Source organism: Alosa pseudoharengus, unplaced genomic scaffold (assembly GCF_046254945.1).
Source record: "Alosa pseudoharengus isolate Yale_2024_CS ecotype anadromous, Long Island Sound unplaced genomic scaffold, YU_APseudo_1.1 YU_APseudo_1.1_scf_20, whole genome shotgun sequence".
Classification (NCBI taxonomy): domain Eukaryota; kingdom Metazoa; phylum Chordata; class Actinopteri; order Clupeiformes; family Clupeidae; genus Alosa; species Alosa pseudoharengus.
The window spans coordinates 5,345,202-5,365,364 of NW_027468664.1; positions in this window are offsets into that span (position 1 = coordinate 5,345,202).

The following is a 20,163-nucleotide window of genomic DNA, read 5'->3' on the forward strand; positions in this document are numbered from 1 at the left end:
CCCTGCAGATGGAGAGGAAGTGTTGTCACTCAGCATCAAGCTCTTGAGAGAGTACGGCAGAATAGGAAGCATAGGAATTGGGGTTGGTATGCGTATGTGCGTGTGCATCTGTGTGTGTGTGTGTGTGTGGGTGTGTGTGTGGGGGGGGGGGGGTGATTTTTTTTCTCTTCTCTCACCAGATCTGTGCTGATTAGCAACGCCTCGCGCTGCCTAGGTGCACGTGAGCAGGCAGGCGCTGAGGACGGCAGATGATCGGCGAGGTTCTGAGACGCGGGACCTGCTGTGGGGCCACGGAGGGGTGTGGCTGCGGGAAAGAAGGTGGCAGAACGCAGGAGTGGCTAAGAGACAGAAAGAGAGAGAGAGAGAGAGAGAGAGGTAACCATGGTAACATGCTGTGGGAGACATGTAAGGCACTGACTCTTTGCCTCTGACCCCTCTAAACAGCCTCTCTCCATGCAGCATGTTCCACACGCAGCGAGACGGAATCAAGTGTTGTACAGAGGCTCCCCTGCCACCCTCACTTCCTGCTCCTCTCCTAGACATCACTTCCTGTGAGAGTGGTGTGAGGCTTTTACAGAGGAGCTCTCCTGAAGTAACACCTCGCAACTACAGCATTAGAAATACAACAGGAGACATTTTATTTTCGCCACAATTACCATTTGGAAGTTCAAACACTTGCAGTCATCAAAATGTACATTATTTCACACGTCTTGGTTGACTGACCACAGTTAATGTGTTGCAACACACCTCTGTATAATGCTTAAGTTCATTTTCACAGGTGTACAGGCTACAGGCTTTTGTTTCACCTAGCTTACATTATCATTTGGGTGACAATATTTCTATTTTCACAGAAGAGACTGGAAGTCCTCCTAAAAAGAAAACAAGCAAATAATAATAATAAAACAATTTATTTAAACCTATGCTATGTGAGTATTTTGGACATGCCTTGTCAATTCGATGCCCATAGCATAAAATACCTAGAGTTGTGTAGGCATTTCCAATCTGATCATCTCTGGTGAGACTCCAGGACACTGTTACGGTGCGAGTGTGGCGCTAGATGTTGATTTACAGAGTAGCAGACTGGCTTGATAAATGTTTCAGCTGCCACTCTGGGCTGTGGGCGTGTCGTCGCCGGCCCTTTGAGACCTGGCAGATGTGAGTACAGAGCATGTGGCTGACGCAGACCGGACCGCCGCCAAACCGCCGGCCGCCAGGGAGCAACTCAGCTGTGACATCACTCGCCTCATCCAGAACACACACACTCCAGGGTGAGAACCACGACGCCATGTAAGGACACACACCTCCCAACATTCCAGTGTGTGTGAGTGTGTGTGTGTGTGTGTGTGTGTGTGTGTGTGAGTGTGTGTGAGTGTGTGTGTGTGTGTGTGTGAGTGTGTGTGAGTGTGTGTGTGTGTGTGTGTGTGAGTGTGTGTGAGTGTGTGTGTGTGTGTGTGTGTGTGTGACCAGTCTTCAGGGGCGAGGGGGGTCAACTCAGTTTGGACTAAGGGATCAAAATGCATTTCATTGTATTGTAGGCTTACTATACATATGACAATAAACCGAACTTGAACTTGAACTTGGGGAGATGAGCTGGCATTCTAAATGGGATTTGAGGAGCAGACACGTAAACACACCTCCACTCCCCCCCCCCACCCCCCGGTGAGTTCTGCACTCTGTTCTCCAGTGAATGAATTGGACGTTTTTCTATCGCCTCTGTTGACTGCTGTGTAATGCAATAAACCGTGACCATTCCCCCAGCATCTGTGATGCTTACCAGAGCACATTCAGACCATGTGCAAAGCACACAGTGCTGGTGAGGCTTTGGAAAGCTCAGGGAAACAGCTCTGGTTAAACAGACAGAAATTAGAGAATGCAAGACCTTGGGGCTCCTGTCTCTTTCCACCGACAGCTTACTATTCTCTAGCAGGACTATTACCTCCCTTAAATATAATTGTATGCTGTCAGTTAACTCATCATTAAATAGCGTTCAATGTCAGGGCCCAGCTGTCAATGTGACAGTGGGTAGAAACAGCGAACAACAGGAGTGTGAAAACAAAACAACGGGAAGGCGCGAGCTGAGAGGAGAGAGGGAAGAAACAGTCACAGAGGAGAGATCGAACAGCAAGTCATCGTGAAGTAAACCAAACGAGTTGCTAATGGCCTCAGTCTGCCTCCACACCTCCTGCTGTGCGAGACCTTTGGTGAATATTGAAGGATGCTAATGTCAGCCTGCCTTCAAAAAGTCATTCTCCTTTTTTATTGACCCATGCAAGGAAAAACAATTTTTTTTTGCCAGCCCGGGAAGAGCAAGCAGTAATGAAGCAGGAACGACAAATTAGGAGTGAAATTGAATAAATAGATTACATAAAGCAAAGGGGAGGGGGGGAGTCGAGGGAAAAATTACTCACTAGAACGCAGCCTCCATCATTTCGCTGAGGACATTACAGAACAATCGTAATGGTAAGGTTTCGAACATTGGGTTTGCAATGACGAACAAACTCTTTCTCTTTTTTGAAAATGAGGTGGCGGTAGTTCAATATCAAACACAGATGACAAAGCAGCCCTTTGTTATATTACAAATTCAATATTGCCTAGCAACTAGCCGGCAGAGGTGGCCTTGAGAGGGGAGGAGAGCGGTGCTATTGTTAATGTTTCCACTGTTGCGAGGTGATCCCCAAAGGTGAGTGGGGAGGAGACGGCGCCATGTGAAGCTCTGATGGAGCACGGAGACAGCGCAGGGGAAAAAGCTCCCTCATACAGGATTCTGTCAGGGCTTCACTAATTACAGAGAAATCATTTACGCCCGGCAAAGCCAAACATCTGCTCCCGAGAACCCCCCCCCCCCCACACACACACACACACACACACATACACACACACCCCGCATCCCCTCCTCACTCAGCTGCTCCTGCTCTCACCTGGAAGTCATCGCAGTCTGTGTCCCAGTTTGAAAGTGTGTGTGTGTGTGTGTGTGTGTGTGTGTGTGTGTCTGTGTGTCTGATGAAAATCTCTATCAAAAGAATCTCTGTCAGTTTGCTCCTCCATACACATATACACATGGGCCTATGCAGTACTACGGTGGTCCTTATTTAAAAGGTTGTACTTTCTGAAGTCTGGCCCCCTAAGTTTATTTCTTCATTAAAAAAAAGTAACCAGAAAAAGTTTCATGTAAATCAATTAAAATGTAGAGGTAGTTCAAAGAGGTTGACATTTCTTATAAATGGCCAAATCATTTTTACCATTAAACTGTGGCTAGCTGTTCATTCTTCTATCAAGTCTCAATGACTAGTTTTGTTCCATTCTTGATCAAAGCTATCAATAAAAACAAAAAATGAAGCCAGGTCATTTCTGAATGTGGGCTGGTTATAATAGTACTTATGTTTAATCTTTCACTGAAACTTTCCTAACGTTTGTCTCAAGAAAGAAGAAGCAAACTGCTGAAGTTGAGCGCATTGGACAGTATTGCACACTGACTCAGACAACTGTTCACCGAGTGTTCAGTGGTCATTCCTGTGTGAGATGCCATCAAATAGAAAAAAATATGGGATTTGATAACCACTCAGAATAATATTACAGGAAAAAAGCTGCCTTCTAAACAGCAGGTCCTTAGCTACTTCCTCCATTGTCATTTGCAGCAGAAGGAGACAGTTAGGTTAGCTGCTACTAGAACAGTGGAGGAATTCTGGGATAGGGCTAGAATTCCTCTGTGCCACAAGCAAGATATTAATAAAGGAGGCTGAAAAACTGTTTACAGAATGTACGAGATGAAAATGGTTCCATTCAAGACACTTCTTTCAGTGCTCTCACATTATGACTGTATTACTGCAAAAGTTATCATGTTTGGTTGGTGGCTGTCCATGGTCCTGAAATGGCTAAATGGGATTGTGTTAGCTGTCCCCACTGACACCCCCTATGGTTGAAGAATAAGATGACAGGGAAGGAGGCAGGATGCTGGAGCATGTGTTGTGGCAGGACATGTGTATCACAGTTAACCATTTCTTAAGGCAGACGTTGGGTGACAATAACAGCTGTCAATTACCTATTACATCAATAAATATAAACAAATGGTAAGTACACTTACATATTTGATTTTTGTTGCTTTGTTTAATTAGTTGTTGGCACTGGTTGTGTCCTTATGTGCAGCTGACGACTCCTCAGTGGAGGGAGAGCTAATCATTTAATTACTTTGAACCTGCACTGGGCAACGGCCACACGGTGAATGTGTGGAGTCTGTGTGAGGTATTGATAGAGTCGCTGCGAGGTGTGCTCGCCTGGCTCCACGGCAAGTGGCCTTTGTTTTTTTTTTGCCTCTTTTGTTTCAAGCCAGCTATCACCTGTAGCCATTTTGGAAGAAGTGACTCACATGTCACTGCATTTACACCAGCAAGTGGGAAAAGGGAAAAGGACACCTATAGCAAAAAGACCAAGTAAATAAAACTGAACTGAACAAAACACCATCCTTTGGCCAGAGAGAAGGTAAAGCCCATCTCTCTAGAGGTCATCCAGGCACCAGACCCATTTGAGTTAGGTTCTGTTTGTTTTTGTTTTGCCAGTCATCTTTATTTATTTTTATATAAGGTTAGAATTCATAATGTGCAGTTCAACAGGAGCTTACTATATTACAATAAAAGACACAATATGTTTAAGAAAGCAGCTCTTCAGAAAGCAACACAATGGTTTTAAGTCTACTGTATGGCATTAAATATAACATTACACTACATTCTCAAAACAAACTTGCTTTGCTCTTTCTACACATTTTTGTAACTTACGTTGTCAGAGGCAGCCAAGATTCCTGGTCAAAGACAAAATGACAATGGGAGCTCAGTTAAAGGGAAACTTGGCAGGATTTCCCCCTCTGCTGTTGAATTGTGCATTGTGCATTATGCTATTCCAAACTGTGGGAAAAGGTAACGATAAAGCACATGGATTTGTTTACAAGCTAGCGAACTGTTAGCATAAGTTTGGCAGAACTATGTGGATGTTACAAGGTAAGAAACACGATTTAAAACGAGTTTCTTGTTTCTCACTTCTCTTTCCGGGACGGTAGTCTCAATGTTGCAAGGTTGGTTTTCCGCCTGTGGACGCTAGGCGCAGCGGGGAAAGTCACCATTTTCACCGGAACAGGTCATTTAACCATCCAAATGATTTCTAAACGGGTTTATTACGTTGAAATAGTTGCCAAGTTCCCCTTTAAATCTTGTGCCTTTAGGAATAGTAGTGGCATGCCAAATGTCCTTGTCCTCAGTCCAACAGACCATTTTTGTTTCCAAGTCCTTTTTGACCAACAGGTTGAACAATGCACCAGTGCATGGTAATTGTTGATTGCCAATGGTGATAATTAAAAGGTATTCCAAATAACCAACCCAAACAGGTCACAACTGGACCAATCACATGGTAGACCTACTTTTGAGCAGATGTCATCAGCCATAGCGGTGCAAATTGCACTCATAACCGATACCATACTTGTAGATGCCCCAACTTGGCATCCCCCACTGTGATAATGGCATCTGTTTTCACTGCTACAGACACACCACTGTTTCCTCATGGTGGCACATGGAGCCTGATGCACATGTGGTTAGCATTGCTCCTGATCTTGTCTAATGCTATATGCCTTTTCAACCCCCAAGATTTACATATGAGCCTGGGTCTGCAGACAGCCAGATTGATACAAAAAGGCCAGTAGTAAAAGGATGACATAGAAAATCAGTGCACCACAGCTTGGCTAGGCTAGTCTACAAAAATATCAAACAAATGGGCTATATCAGCTTGAAAATGTTATTTGGTATGCTGTGATGTTTATGTACTTTACATAAACAAAATAAATACATAATACAGCATCAGGAATTTAAACAGACTGAATGGATTTTGCGGCTGCACCAAAGGTGAACCGTAATAATGTTGGCCACCTGGCGCTCCCTCAATCCCCCACAGAAGGCGGACGTGGATTAAGTAGGATGATTTATTCAGTCGTGGGGTGGAAACCGTTACAACACTACAACAGCAGTCAGACGAAATGCAGTCATCATACTGTGACAATTAAGTCAGTTAAATAGCCCTGTTATTACCTACTGGGCAATTAAATGTATGACCAACACATATCAATGCAGAGTATTAAATTAAAAGATGAGAGGGTGTGTGAATGAACACAACTATTAGTTCTAAATGAATGTAATGAGGGTCAGAGGGGCTGCCTCTCTCTGAACCAGATGGAAGCGATGGCCATGCAGAAACGCCACACTGGCTTTATCCAGTACACGCCTCACTTTACATCCCATATCAACCATCTGAAGGTTTTGCTGGCAAATGATCATGTGGATGCCAAGGATGAGGCCAAGATGATTTATCTGATATACAGTATCTGTCTCTAGGATTCTGCTTGGGAGACGTGTCTGGTCACGGTCCAGGTTGGGCATCTTCCTGCTTTGGACTGGGATGAATAAATGGCTTAGGGGTGTGGAACTGTCTGTGATAGCTCCTCTGAGCTGCCCAGGCAATGGGAAGTGTTCCTTGGCAGGGATGTTTTGCAATACACTTTGTTTGTTTAACCGAGCAACTGGTGCTGGACCACAAACACTCATTGGCAGCTTTATTTAGAGGTCAGTTTGATTTGGAATAGGCCCAGTAACATAAATATTTATTTCTCAGTAAATGTATCAGTCGTAAAAAAAATCCATGTTAAGCTACTGAGGCATGCAGTGAATTTGCCTGTGAGGATTAAATAACTGTCTTTGTGATCTAAGTTTACAGGCGGGATTATCCAGCTCAAAAGTTACTGAAATGCTGAAATGAGTGAATCCAGTGGCACGTGCAGATGGACACACGCTAATGTAAGCAAACAGCCACACTGCTGAGAATGGGTGCACATGGGCCCCTGCTGGGAAATGTAGTTACAGCAAATGCAAAATGCAAATACATAACAATGTCAAAAGCAATAAAAGCCCCATTATCATAATCCATGTGACTGCCTGCAGTTACTGAAGCAGCTACTGTTATTTTAGTGGAACGTTGTTGATATTTCAACATTGGGTAATCGTAGATTTAAAGGTGTTTTAAAACAACATCTTTGTTGTTGTTTTAAAACAGCATCTTTGTTATTGTTTTAAAACAACATCTTTGAGGTGTTCTTCTTGGTCTTTTCCCCCACCATGACGAGACAGTGGGGGCACATCTCCCAGATACACTAGTTTGCTGCAGGATCAGCTACTGTGTTCATTGGTGGTTGGTGGTAATATTAGATTTGCAGTGGAGAATTGCCATTTCACAGAGGAAGAATGGATGCTGCGTGAATACATTCATGTGCAGTTCAAATGTAACATCAGAAAAGGCTACAAGATGACTATTTCTGAGAATGAAACAAATCATGTTCCTTGAAATCCCAGTGACAAGCACTGTTTTATCGCCTTTAACCATGTCATCATTCAAGATCACAGACTTTACTTGGAGTGAAAAATATCTTATTCCAATTCATTCTTGCTCATTCCCTTCCTTTATTCCTCAATTATACAATGGTACATCTACATTGATGTTGTGGGGAACCTTCCAGTTATTAGATTATATGTATCTGTTAAATGTTTACTCTGATTGTTGTCCAACAGGCTACACTTTAAGGAAATGTAGACATTACAAGGATGGTCATTACAGGGAGTTATTTTGGCTTTCTCCTGTCCATGACCTCTGAGGTCAACCGCCTTAGGGAGTCTGGAGTAAGAACAGCTTTTCTTTTATTAGCTTTTTTTAACATGACAGCTTTTTTTTTCTTTATTCTATGTAATCCATCAAGAATACCCTGTTTAGCCCTATAAATAATGGTAAGACTTTGTCTACAAGACTTGTTGCTCTCATGCTTGCCTAGGATGTTTGTAACCTGTCTCTAGCGTCGTGAATAAAGCTTTTTACTCTGCCGTACGGTCGGCTTGCCTGTGCGATACTTTTTGCCTCTTTGTGGATTAATATTTTTACCACAATGTTTTGGTATCATCTTCAAAATTCATTGTGATGGTATCATAGTCATTTGAAAGGCACCCAACAACATGCGTAATTCCCTCTAGGCCAGGGGTTCCCAAACTTTTCCACGACAAGGCCCCCCAAATACCACTAGGTTCTGGCCAAGGACCCCTTGATGTGTTATTAAACCCATCGACAATACTATGGCAAATGTAAAATTACATTAAGCTAATTCTAATAATTATTTTAGCCACAAGCACTTCGCGATTGAGCATACAGTGTGTAAAAATTGCATTTGGAGCTTTCTGCTATATGAGAGCTATCACTCTACTATTATTCCCAGTCATTATCATGGAAAATATAATGTTCAGATATGCAACAAATTATTCTAATTAGGGCTGTAACGATACACCAACCTCACGATTCGGTTTGTATCACGATTTTTGACCCACGGTTCGATACGAATCTCGATTTTTCTTTTTTTGTGGGGGGGGGGGGCTAGACATTTTATTAAATAACATTTTTATAGCCTCCCTTAGAACACCAGAGGATTACAATATAATATATATATATATATATATATATATATATATATATATATATAATTTTATATCCTGATATAAAAATATTTTTTCTGAATGACTGATATTTATGACAGCACACTTTATGCAGATTAGCCTATAGTCTACTATTTTTTATTACAACTCTACCTCTTTAATTCTTTAATTCAGCTGTCTGGTTGAAGCCTGGAAATATTGTAAACAGAGTAGCATAGTTGGCCATCTTAGCCTATCATAGTCTACTGATTGGACTGTTCAGTTTCCCCATGTGTGTTTAAGTTTCAAGGTAATACTTGTTCTCCTTGGGACAGGCCCTTTTGGGAAACGTTGGTATTGAGATGATCAGTCAACTTCAATGCAAGAGTTTTAAACAGTGCAGCATGCTAATGATGCTAAGCGGATTTAATAGTAATTTAGCTAATCGTCTTCTATGCATCCTTGCTTTCACGATTGTGAATGTTTTATTTAAGTCGCGTGTGTTCATTGAGCAGGAGAGGGAGGGAGAGTGAGAGGGAGGGAGCGCGAGAGAGAGCGGGGCAAGGAGATGGGGTTTATAGCCTACTGTTTGGTAAAGTTGCACACATAGTCTACAATGAAAGCAAGAGGTATGAAATTATTATTTATTATTTATTTGTTTTTAGACAACGTAGGCTACCGATAAGTAAAGCGGGAGATGTGGGTTGCTTTTGTGGCCGCGTAAGCTGCAAAGCACTGCGTGAAACATTAGAAAGGGTGTGTCGCGATTCTGCCTTTTCACACCGCACACAGTATCGTGGATATGAATGTCGCGATTTCGGTTTCGAATCGTATATCGTTACAGCCCTAATTCTAATGGCATTGTATAACAACCCTCATAGTAATAGGTATATTTACAGTAAAATGTTTGAAATGTATTTATTTGTTGCTTTTATTTTTCCTTCCAAATTGCTGAGGCCCCCCTGGCACCCCCTCACTTTGAAAACCACTGCTCTAGGCACCCATATACATACTCATTTGGCTTTTATCCAAAAAACAATTACATACGTCAATTACGACAAGGGCCAGTCTTCCAAAATCAACTTGGTGTTAAGTGCCTTAGTCAAAGGCATAACGGTGGCAACTGGGAATTGAACCCACAACTGGGTAGTGGCTACTGCATGCTAGCCACTACTCTACCACCATCCCACCACTACGCTAATACACTACATCCAAACACATCTGTAATTCCCTCTAGCCACCCAGGTTATACACTACGTGGTTGGAAGGACCACGCCTGCGAAAATATAACTGCCACAGCATATCACCAACTTGTCACGCCCCTGCTAGCTAGTGAGCTTTTTTTCTGGTGCCAACTGGGTTGTCATTAAAACTGCAGTGGGCAAGTCTGACAGATTGAGGGGACATTTTTAATGTTGCCCACCCCCCACTATCACCAAGCACCCTCTCATCGAGTTTGTGCTCTTCAGTGCGCACCAGACTGCACCAGACTGTGATTGACAGTCAGATCTCACACAGCCCTGCTCTGATTGGACCAGAAGAACTGGGAGCTGTGGATTTTTGCAAAACAAATAACAGGCTCTAGGTGGAGGTAGAAGTGCGGGTTTTTTTCTAAAACCGGCTGATTTATGTTGTTCTGTCGGAGCATAGTGTTGGTTTGAGTGAATATGATCAACAAAATCTTGCCAACTGCAGCTTTAAATTGAATGCAAGAGTTTTGAATCCGTTTTTGGTAGTTGTCTCATAGTTGTAGATAAATCACAACTCCTTACTGCTGCTTATAACTGGCTGATAATACATGTAGGCTTAAACTTGGCATATTGGCATATACCAGTAGCCTAGAAATCTCGACGCACCCTAGCGGCGGCAAATTAATTTGCTCAGCCTGTACGTCTAGTATCAAACCATAGGAATTTCTATTGGCTGACGCCGTGGACCTCATCCAATCACATCGCTCTATTTTGTTAGAGAGTCTTAAGGCGGGCTTAACAGGATAACGACAGTCCTGCGACGGTGAACAACAAGGAAGGTGGCTATGGCGAACGAAGAGCGGTTGTTTGAATCGGCGTTGGCGTCAACTTTGGAGGAGTTGGACTTGTGCTTTTCTTTAAAAGTTGAGCAACACAATGCACTTAAGTCATTCCTTTCGAAGAAGGATGTATTTGCCGTTTTGCCAACCGGATACGGATATGGTCGTAGCGCTGGCCTATTGCATGCCTAGGCAGTTTGAAAGACAATTCTCTGCCCGCCCCTTGGATTAAGCGAGGTGAATGGTTCGATTCCAGACTATACATTTCAATGATATAGGATGGCCCGCCAGGCTAATATACCAGTTGATTTGTACTCTAAAATCACTTCAGCATCAAAATGGACACTACTGCAGTTGCCTGAACAGCAGGTGGGCCTTGGGACTGACTTACCTCCAATAACCTTTCAATTTGTGTGCTTTTTGTTTCCCAAGACACATTTAGGAGCGAAACCTCAGCGGGATAATCACAACTAACACAAGAGAGTTCAGGAAGCAGTCGTTTTTATCAGCACTTCTTGGGCTCTGCCAAATAAATCACATTTCCGAAACGACCACATAAATACCTTACACTGGCACTTTTTCAAATTGCCTGCAGAAAGTATTATGGTCCAAACCTAGCACCTGTAATTTTTAACTGCCACCCACTTCTTCTATCAGAGGAAAACATGGCCAATATATCCAGGTAGTTATAACTAAACTTCTAAAGCTAAGAGGGGACTCTCTCATCTGGAGAGGAGGTTTAAAGGGCCGCCTTTGACCAGTAGACAGTAAGAGAGAGGACACTTTGAGAAATTCAGTTGTGTTCCTCTTTTATTTTCAACACGGGAAAAAAAAATCCTCCAGGCAGCTTGCCCACAGACGAGGCGAGGGAGTCAGCTCTGGAGTGGGTCGTTTTGGAGCAGCCGGTGGGCTGGTGGGAGGAGGTCAGGCCCGATAATTTGACAGCGAGCAAAAGGGGGAGACTGTTGGCTTCCCCTGCGAAAAGGGCTTTAGATGTTACCATTCAGCGAGGCCTGCAGGCATATGCTGACAGAGCGGAGTAGGACCACACAGGTGAAATATGTCTGTTGATGAATGAGGGCTCGGTGCTCTCGTCTGGGTTTTTAGGACACCTCCTCAGCTGATGTGTTGGATAAACCTACAGTCCAATGTCTGGCAGCGCTCTCTCTCTCTCCCTCACACACACACACACACACACACACACACACACATTCACACACTCGCAGGAGGGATGAGCACACCTTGCCTTCATCTCTATGCCTCTGGAGCTGTTACTATGGCAACAGCCTCCTAGTATCTGCCAAAGCTGGCTTCCGCAAGCGTCACTCTTTCTCTTTCCTTCTCTCTCCCTCTTTTCTCTCTCATGCCATTTCTCTCTCTCTCTCTCTCATCCCTTTGTCTGCTCCCTCCCACTCTTGTCCGCCCATTCCTCTTTGTCAGTGTCTTGACTCCTACAAACATGAAATCAGGATGCCGTGAGTGACTAGCCGAGAGAGAGTCACGAGGCGCACATGAAAGGAGTTGGCCGTGACCGAACGTCCTCCTCCGACTGCGGCGGGCGGGCGGGCGAGCGAGCGGGCGGCCGTGTGGTAGAGAGTAGACGATGAAGCCTTGACAGGCTCTGCAGGTTGGGCTGCCGCTGCCCAGAGAAGATCAGCCACGACTCCCCAGGATGCCGCCTGCTGTACCCACCACCACCCCAACACATTGGCATATTTTCAGAGGAGCCATGAAGACATCAAATGCCAGATAAATGTCAAAATGCTATGAAATATTTACACATTCAATCATTCATTTGACAATGAATAAGAGGCTGCAGGGTCTCGTGCTGTGACTCTGCTATGTAATGCCATCATTATATTTTCATGATTACTTTTAACTGGTAAATATGCAAGCAGAGGTTCATATTGACAAGAGTGCTAAGGGTAAGATTGTGAGATTGTCATTGTAATGGGAAAAGCAGGCATCACAACCACGGTCTACACCAATTGAATGTTATTTTCTCTACACCTGCACTTTGTCTCTCAGTTCTCTGGCCATAGTGGAGAGCGTATGCAGCCACATTTCTTGAGTTAATCTTTATGGGTTTATTTAATTACTCTTTAAATCCTACAGACAGCCAATACCACTGCGTTTTATTCCACTGCATGATTCCTATTGCAGCCCATTGCAGTATGAATGTTGCAGAAGGGTGTTGTTTTCTCACAGATGCTAGTTATCGCTACAGCAAACCACAACATCAAATCCTTCCATTTCCCACTTTTCTATTTCACACACGGACTGACACTGTTCGTTCACACATTTGAAATAGCCTCCAATGCTCAGTGGTGGTTAAGATCACTGTCACTCCTCATAACACACTGGATAAAAACGGAATAATTATAAGGTTTTTTTAAGCGGAATAGTGATAAGGGGTTTAAGCACTAATCAAGCATGGTTTGATGCAAGGACCATCATCCTCTCTGGCATGTGTTCCTAAAAGGTTTTACTGAGCTCATTCAGTCACTGGGCTTTTTTAAAACAGCATTCATTTGAAGAAAGATATGCAGCTTTAATGAATATTAACACAAGATAACGTGAAGGGCCTCTCAGCAGGAGTCGTGTCACTTTAGTAAACCCAAACCTAATACAACAATTCAATCACCTCGTATCCACTCCATAAGAAATGCTCACACAGCAACACAGAAGCATGCCCACAAACCACGTCAGCTGTTTACAAGTGCCGTTGGTTAGCATTAGAGAGCGGTGCGTGGGCCATATGCCTGCTGCTGTTGCAGGAAGGTGACGGAGGCCTTGACACCTTGTGTGAGGTCATCCTCTCTCCCCGCTCGGCTCTCTCTCCAGCTCCCTCATTAGAGCGGCCACACAGCCAGAGCCATCCAGCGGAGCAGCACAAGCCCAAACATGCAGCGTGCAATTAGCTTCTTATTTTTAGAGTCCACTCTTTTGTCTCAGGGACGAGTGTGGATGAGTGGAAATGTGGCTAACTTTTTGAGCTACCAACCGATGGGCAACAAAAGATCAACACGCTTTTCATCTTTATAATTGCCAGAGGCTTTGTTTTTTCCCTCTCTTTCTCTCCCTCTCTCTCTTTCCCTCCCTTCCTCTCTCTGTCTCTTTCCACTTTGTTCTAAATATAGCCAGTCATCATTACCTGCTGTCCTGAGGGGTGGGGTGTGTGCCCTACGGCAGGTCATCAGGGGATGGACGGTGGAGCCATCACTGCCCGTCATGTGCGGATGGAAGCCGTGACGCACGGGCATGCAGCGACAGATGACTGTCCAGCGCTCCACAGTCCGCCGTATGACAGGTGGAGGGCCACGGGCCACTCTAACAAGCTCTCATTACAGCGTCCGGCCTCTCTCTCCGCCCTGCCCTGTCTGCACGCCGAGAGGCTCCAGCGGCTGGATCAGGAAGCCCCAACCCTCCTTCCCTCCCTGCCGGCCCACCCTCCAGCCCCCACCCTCCTGCCTCAGGCTCCTCCACACCCTGAGCTTAGCCCAGGGACCTTGCCTTTGAACTTGTGAGAGATTATGCGGTGGCTTCAGGCGGCTTTACTTTTCAAGATCATAGCTCTTGGAAATCCGGGCCAAATCAGGAAATGAGATCGTGCCGGACCACATTTCCCACAATGCCGAGCATCAAAAGTGGAGGGGGGGGGGGGAATCGAGTCAGAGTTCAACGCGGCCCCACTCTACTGGTGCTGGATGAAAGTGGGGGGGCTTCAAAGGAGCCAAAGCACAGCAGGCTGAGCGGACTTCTGGAGGAGGTGGGGAAACGAGTAGAAAAAAAAAAGAGAATAACACCGTCACCATGGCAACAAGCCAAAGATGATGACATTTTGAAATTGAAACACGAAACTGAGAAGACAAACAACCAACATGATTATCTAGATGGTGAGTATGGCTAAGGGAAAACCAGGAGATGGCTCTGATATGAGACCTGCTGTGGAGACTGTGGTGTGTAGTATAGGGAGGAGGCTCTCACTTTCAGCTGTGCTACTGATATTCTCCTCCATCTTTGCCTTTTAGAGGACCTTGAGAAGGAGACGGCCTCCTGGGGCTTCATTCAATCAGAGGGAAGCGCTCGCTGGCATCCTCTTGGAATGTCAGTGGGAATCACCAGCTGCTTCCAGATGGAGTGAAAGCAGGATAAGAAACATCCAATCCCAGCCCTCTGCTCCATCCCAACAGGCTGCCATCTCAGTCATACATTTGTCTTCTCTCATCACAAGCACATTCAGTGACAGTTGTACTTCATGAAATAATCACACTATTCTGAGAGCAACAATGACCAGCCAGCCAGTGATGCACACATAGTCTCTGTACTCATCTTACTGAAATGCCATCGAATTAGCATTGGCACAACTACAAAGCATGCCATTTTTGGCTTGAATCATGAATCCATAAAGTATTCTAAACACTAATCTTCTGCAAAAATGTACAGATTTTTTAAAAACGGCCTCATGAATAATTCCATAGCCTATATCTTTTGACTTGTATACAGTCCAGTTGAAAAGCTATTGACCGCATAATATGCATTCTTATTTTCAATACTTTTCAGAACTGACAACCAACCAGATATTTCTCTCCTCATTTGAACAATGACAGCAGCAGCTAATAAGTCAGAATAATAATTAGTCCAGGGACGGCAGATGTAAAATGGTCTTTTGGTTAATTAAAAGCACATTAACACTATTTACACATTGTTTCAATTGTCCCAATACTAGAAATATTGCAAACATGAATCATTAGGGTTTTGATACATTCAAAATACAAAATGTACGCAGTGTCATAACAACAGAACATGAATATGTAACCACAGGAACGATCTAAAGAATCCATCATTGTGACTACCGGTTCTGTCTTTCAGGGTGATTGACAGGTGTGGATAAGAGGATAGAACTGTTGGGTGGAGTGGGTCCCCACCCCCCAATGTTTGGGCAGAGTGAGTCGAAGCAAATAGGAGATCTTTTGGGGGGAAATGCCAGGGCTTGAAGATGCAGGGTGAGCGAGCCCATCAGTTTCACTGCTTGGTCGGGGAGCAGCACTTGAAGAAGGATGGGTGATTACGCCATGACATCTTGAGCTAGCGGTCTGATTGATGCCCTGTCATACTGAAATGTGTGTGTTTGTTTGTTTGTTTGTTTGACAGTTCCTCTGTGAGTGTGTATATGTGTTTTGTGTGAGGGAGTCTTCTAGAATGGGATGTCATGTCAGACACACCAATCACCGGGTGCCACACCCTTCCATGATGTGGGTGTAGAATGTCAGTTCTGTCAATCCAGCCTCAGTGGAATGGATCTGCAGATTTACAAGGACCACCCCACATGCCTCATTCTCAGTCAGCTCAATCTCAGTTCTGCTGTCAGGCCAATCAAACCATGACAGAGGAATCACAATGCTGATATTGATGGAAGACCTTCAACCAATTACAATATAGACCGAATACCTTTAATCAATATCAACATTGATAGAATAGCATTAATCTATGAACATTTCAATAGAAATGTAATGAACTACGTCCATGACTGTGAAGTGCTGGGTGCTGGAGGCATTTGTCGCTGACATATCATTGATATGGAGACCCAACTCACCCTTGCAGGTGACTCCAGAATGAATGTAAATGTCAAGCCTTTGCCAGGGAATTTACGAGTGTTATTTGTGGTGGCTTATTTTTCGCCACGACTCTAGGAAAGGACATGCATCAGCATGTTCCTTGAGGGGACACATTTCAATTGATGTTTTCTTGTTATCCTGCAGAGAGACGTATGTGAGAGGACGCAGAGTTGAAAACCAAGAGGACATTCACCTGGAGGCTTTCACAACAAAAAAGCTCTTAGAATTCCTGTAAAAAAACTAATACATTTGTGTGTAGTACTACAATTGCCATGTAATATCCAGAGAGGCATCCCAACACAATAATGTACAAACTGGTATCTGCACCGAATACAGCAGCACACCTAGATAAAAACACAGCAGACATAATGCAATGCAGTGGGAAAGGGAAAGGGAACATTTCCCAATCAACTTCAGCCTTGAAGCCTGCACTTAAGTTCTCTTAAAAACTATACGTATGCCTTGTAAAATGCCAAGGCTGAGTGTGTGACCAAGAGTTAATGTGTAATATGTGTGTAGAATATCTAACAGTATTTCATGATTACCTAAGGGCCTTATCCGCTGGTGGGTAAAATGAGTGCAGCGAGAAAGGCTACGGTGAAATGGAAGGCTAAGATTGCTCCCGAGGTTCGCTTTTTTCCCCCAGATTCCGCCCCTCGTTACTCAGGAAAGGACATGGACTCCCAAAGGAACGTTCCTCCTCAAGATGTTATTTTTGCTCCTATCTTCAAGGCTCGCACTTAAAGTTTATGAGGGATTGAGAATGGATAATTAGCATTTAAAGGACCTGACGCTTTTCCTTTTTTAAAAGACGGAGCTGCCCCTGCTGTTGCAGTCACCTTCCCCTCCGTCAGATCGTCAGTGTCGGCCCTCACTACTCGGCTCCACTCCGCTCAGACTCTTCAAATGTCCTCTGGTTTGAGTCGGAGCCAGGGCCGTCCTGCGGCCATCGTCGGTCGCACCCTCTGATGTAAGAGAGAAATGTTGAAAAGCGAAAGGGGCTGCAGATATGGAGGTCAGGGCAGGCCATGTGGTAACGCATCCCTGGTTGTCCTCTGGAACGGAAGGAGCAGCAGTGCAAGGCTCCCGTGCTGGCTCTGGGAGCTCCGGGACTGCATGTAAACCCTGGAACGGGAGGAGAGCAGAACACAGACAGTTCTGCCTGAAGCCCCCCCCCCCCCTCTCTCTCCTCCTCTGATCATTTAAGTCACACAGAGGAAGCCAAATTGAGCTGCAGCAATGAGAGTCACAGCATGTTTCTTTGGCATCACGAAAAGCAAACTTAGCACAAACCCACAAAGAACTTTGGTCGAATTGTTGTCTTCTTCTCTGCTTCCTCTGTAAATGTGATCTCTCAGCAGTTGAGGGAGCCACACATGGCCACCCCAGCAGAGCAATGGGAGTTTCTTTGTTACTTTAACTTAGCACTGCTTAATTCCTGATTATACAGCGTGGTTGTGTCTCCAGATCAGCGACAGCTGTAATTCTTACATGGGCCTTGGAGGGGATCAGCCCATAACAGAACTCATTAGTTAGAGTGGCCTTGCTTTAATAAAAGGTTAATTAGGAATTTTGTTATGGCCTCATGGGAGGGGAGGCGGAACAACACTGGACGAGACTTCCTCTGACTCTCAAACAAATGACACAACTTAGCGACGACAACTGCTGTGTGTGTATAGCATCATGAAGGAGAAGGAGGAGGAAAAGGAGGCCCCATACATAGCCCTGTTTCCCCCCCTAGTCCCACCTCCTTATGGTGTTAGCCTGCTGGGTGCTCCTCCCTGATGAACTGCTATCATTAGCCAGAGGAGGCCCCCCCTCACAGCCAGGTGCGCCTCAGTCCCCACTCTACTCCATTCAGCAGGTTCACCACTCATTCAGCAGGTTGTGTGGGTGGCAAAGCCCAGGGGAGGCAAACCTTTAACCACAGCAGTTACTACAGATCATCAACTGGGCTCCTCGTGCATTGTGGTGTAAGCACAGGGGTGGAGCTAGATAGCCCTGAGACCTAGAGAACTAAGCAGTGGAGAAACATAGAAGAACAAAATTAGAACTCTTTCCTGGAGTGCAGAAAGAAGTTATTCATCACCCATTACTGACTCCTGCTGCACACGACCAAAAAGTCCCTGCTGTCTCTTCCTTTTTAGAGGAAACTGTTCATTGGTGAGTCAGCTGTAAAAAAGCCGCCCCCCATCCTCTCTGCCCTTTTTTCAAGCACTCCTATCAACCCTTCACTCTGACATTCCATTTGTGGCTTCCCTTGGCAGAAGCTTTTGGCTCGGAAGGATGAGGCGAGTTCTTCCACAGCCAAACACCTGGGGCAGAGCCCCACCTCCCCCTGCAGCAGAACCCAGGGTACTCGCTCTGGAACACTGAGGGGCAGCTGGGAGAGTAGGCTGGGTTGAGCACTTTGGAATGAACTGCATTTTCACGCAATTCATCCATAATGCAATTTCCCACATTCAATATTTGCTTCAATTTTGACTGGAGGCTAAAGAAAGCAGGAAACACCATCATGCTGTACAAATGCCCCCACTGGCACCACATCTGATTGCTTTGTTTGGAAAAAGTATAAACACAGGTGCCAAAAAACAGAGGGAAAAATGTGACACATCCATAGTTTATGGCAATCAAATGTCACGAAAAGCTCTAATTACATCCGTTGGTGGCCACACAAACCCATCTGGCGGAAGCAATAGCTTTCGTGTGCTGCTACTAGTCAGTGGGCATGATAACCCACAGCTGCCTCCTTTTATAGTTTTCTGTGTCAGGGTTACTGTAGAGGAAGAGCAAGTGATACACATTCAAGTGCTCTTGCAAAGAAACAGCTTGCACCTTGTAATGGGCGAGAGCCAATCGCATGCTCCCCCAGAGGGCCTCAGTTGATGTAGCGAGGTAGTCTCCTCTCAAGGCCATGTGGCACTTGCTGCCGTTGGCCCTGAGCCCAGGTTGCCAAGCCACAAACATGGTCTGCGCTGAAGTAAGAAACGCTCAAGGACTCATGCCGTGGCCTTGTTTGTGGGACTGGTGCAATGTGAAGAGAGCTGCTCTGTGGTGCTGATTTGTGTTGTGTCTTCATAATCCACAGCATCCAGTCCCTGGTCCTTAAAGTACACAAAATAAGCACTCTTCTCCTGAAAACATTTTTGGGATCGGTCAAAATGACCATTTGGTTCATTCATAATGACGAGTAACATGATTTCACACTGTCTGAATATTCAGCCAAGCTATGGTAGCCTACCTGACAATGTGAAAATGGCAAATGTGCCCCAATTTTGTGCAGAGAAAAGCCTTTGGAAGCATGAAAGTACAAAATAAATTTACCCTACAAGTGATACAGGTGTAAATTGGTTTATAGTGATTTAATAGGTGAATTATATTTGAGTGACTAGGTTAGGCTACAATTTAATCTGCATAGACATTATCACACAATGTAACCAGAGCATTAAGCTGTTTTTAACTTGGCTATTCTTATTGCAGTTGCTTGCTAATGTGAACATCTTGGCAGGGCCTAAAATCTGGGCTCGCTCTACAGTCCTTGTGATGTGAAAGATTATCACCATGGAGAACAAAGTCTCATTTATCTGATGAGAAGGAAAAATTTCCTGGATATATTTTTAGGAATTCCATCCATCACCCCTGACGCTCTCGAGTCCACTTGGCTCCCCCCAGTCTCGCTCTTCCTGTTTCCCCATGACAGAGTGCTACCATCACTGGGTCGCTTGGCAACCACGTTTTAATGATCCAATCCCAGGGAGAGCTTTGAGCAATAACCACAGACAAGCATCAGCGAGTGTGGCACACGCTCCACATGAGAGCAAACCCACTCCGTCATTGTGATGAGGCTCTGACAGTGGGATGAAATCTGTCTCACACACACACACACATACACGTACACGCACACCAAGCATTCACAGTCATAAAGAGCCACTTTTCAAACACTGAACTAAGAATGTCTTTCTCTGCAGGGTCTGTCTCCACTGACACACACAGGGCATACAGCATACATACTTCAACTTAAACACAACCAAGCACA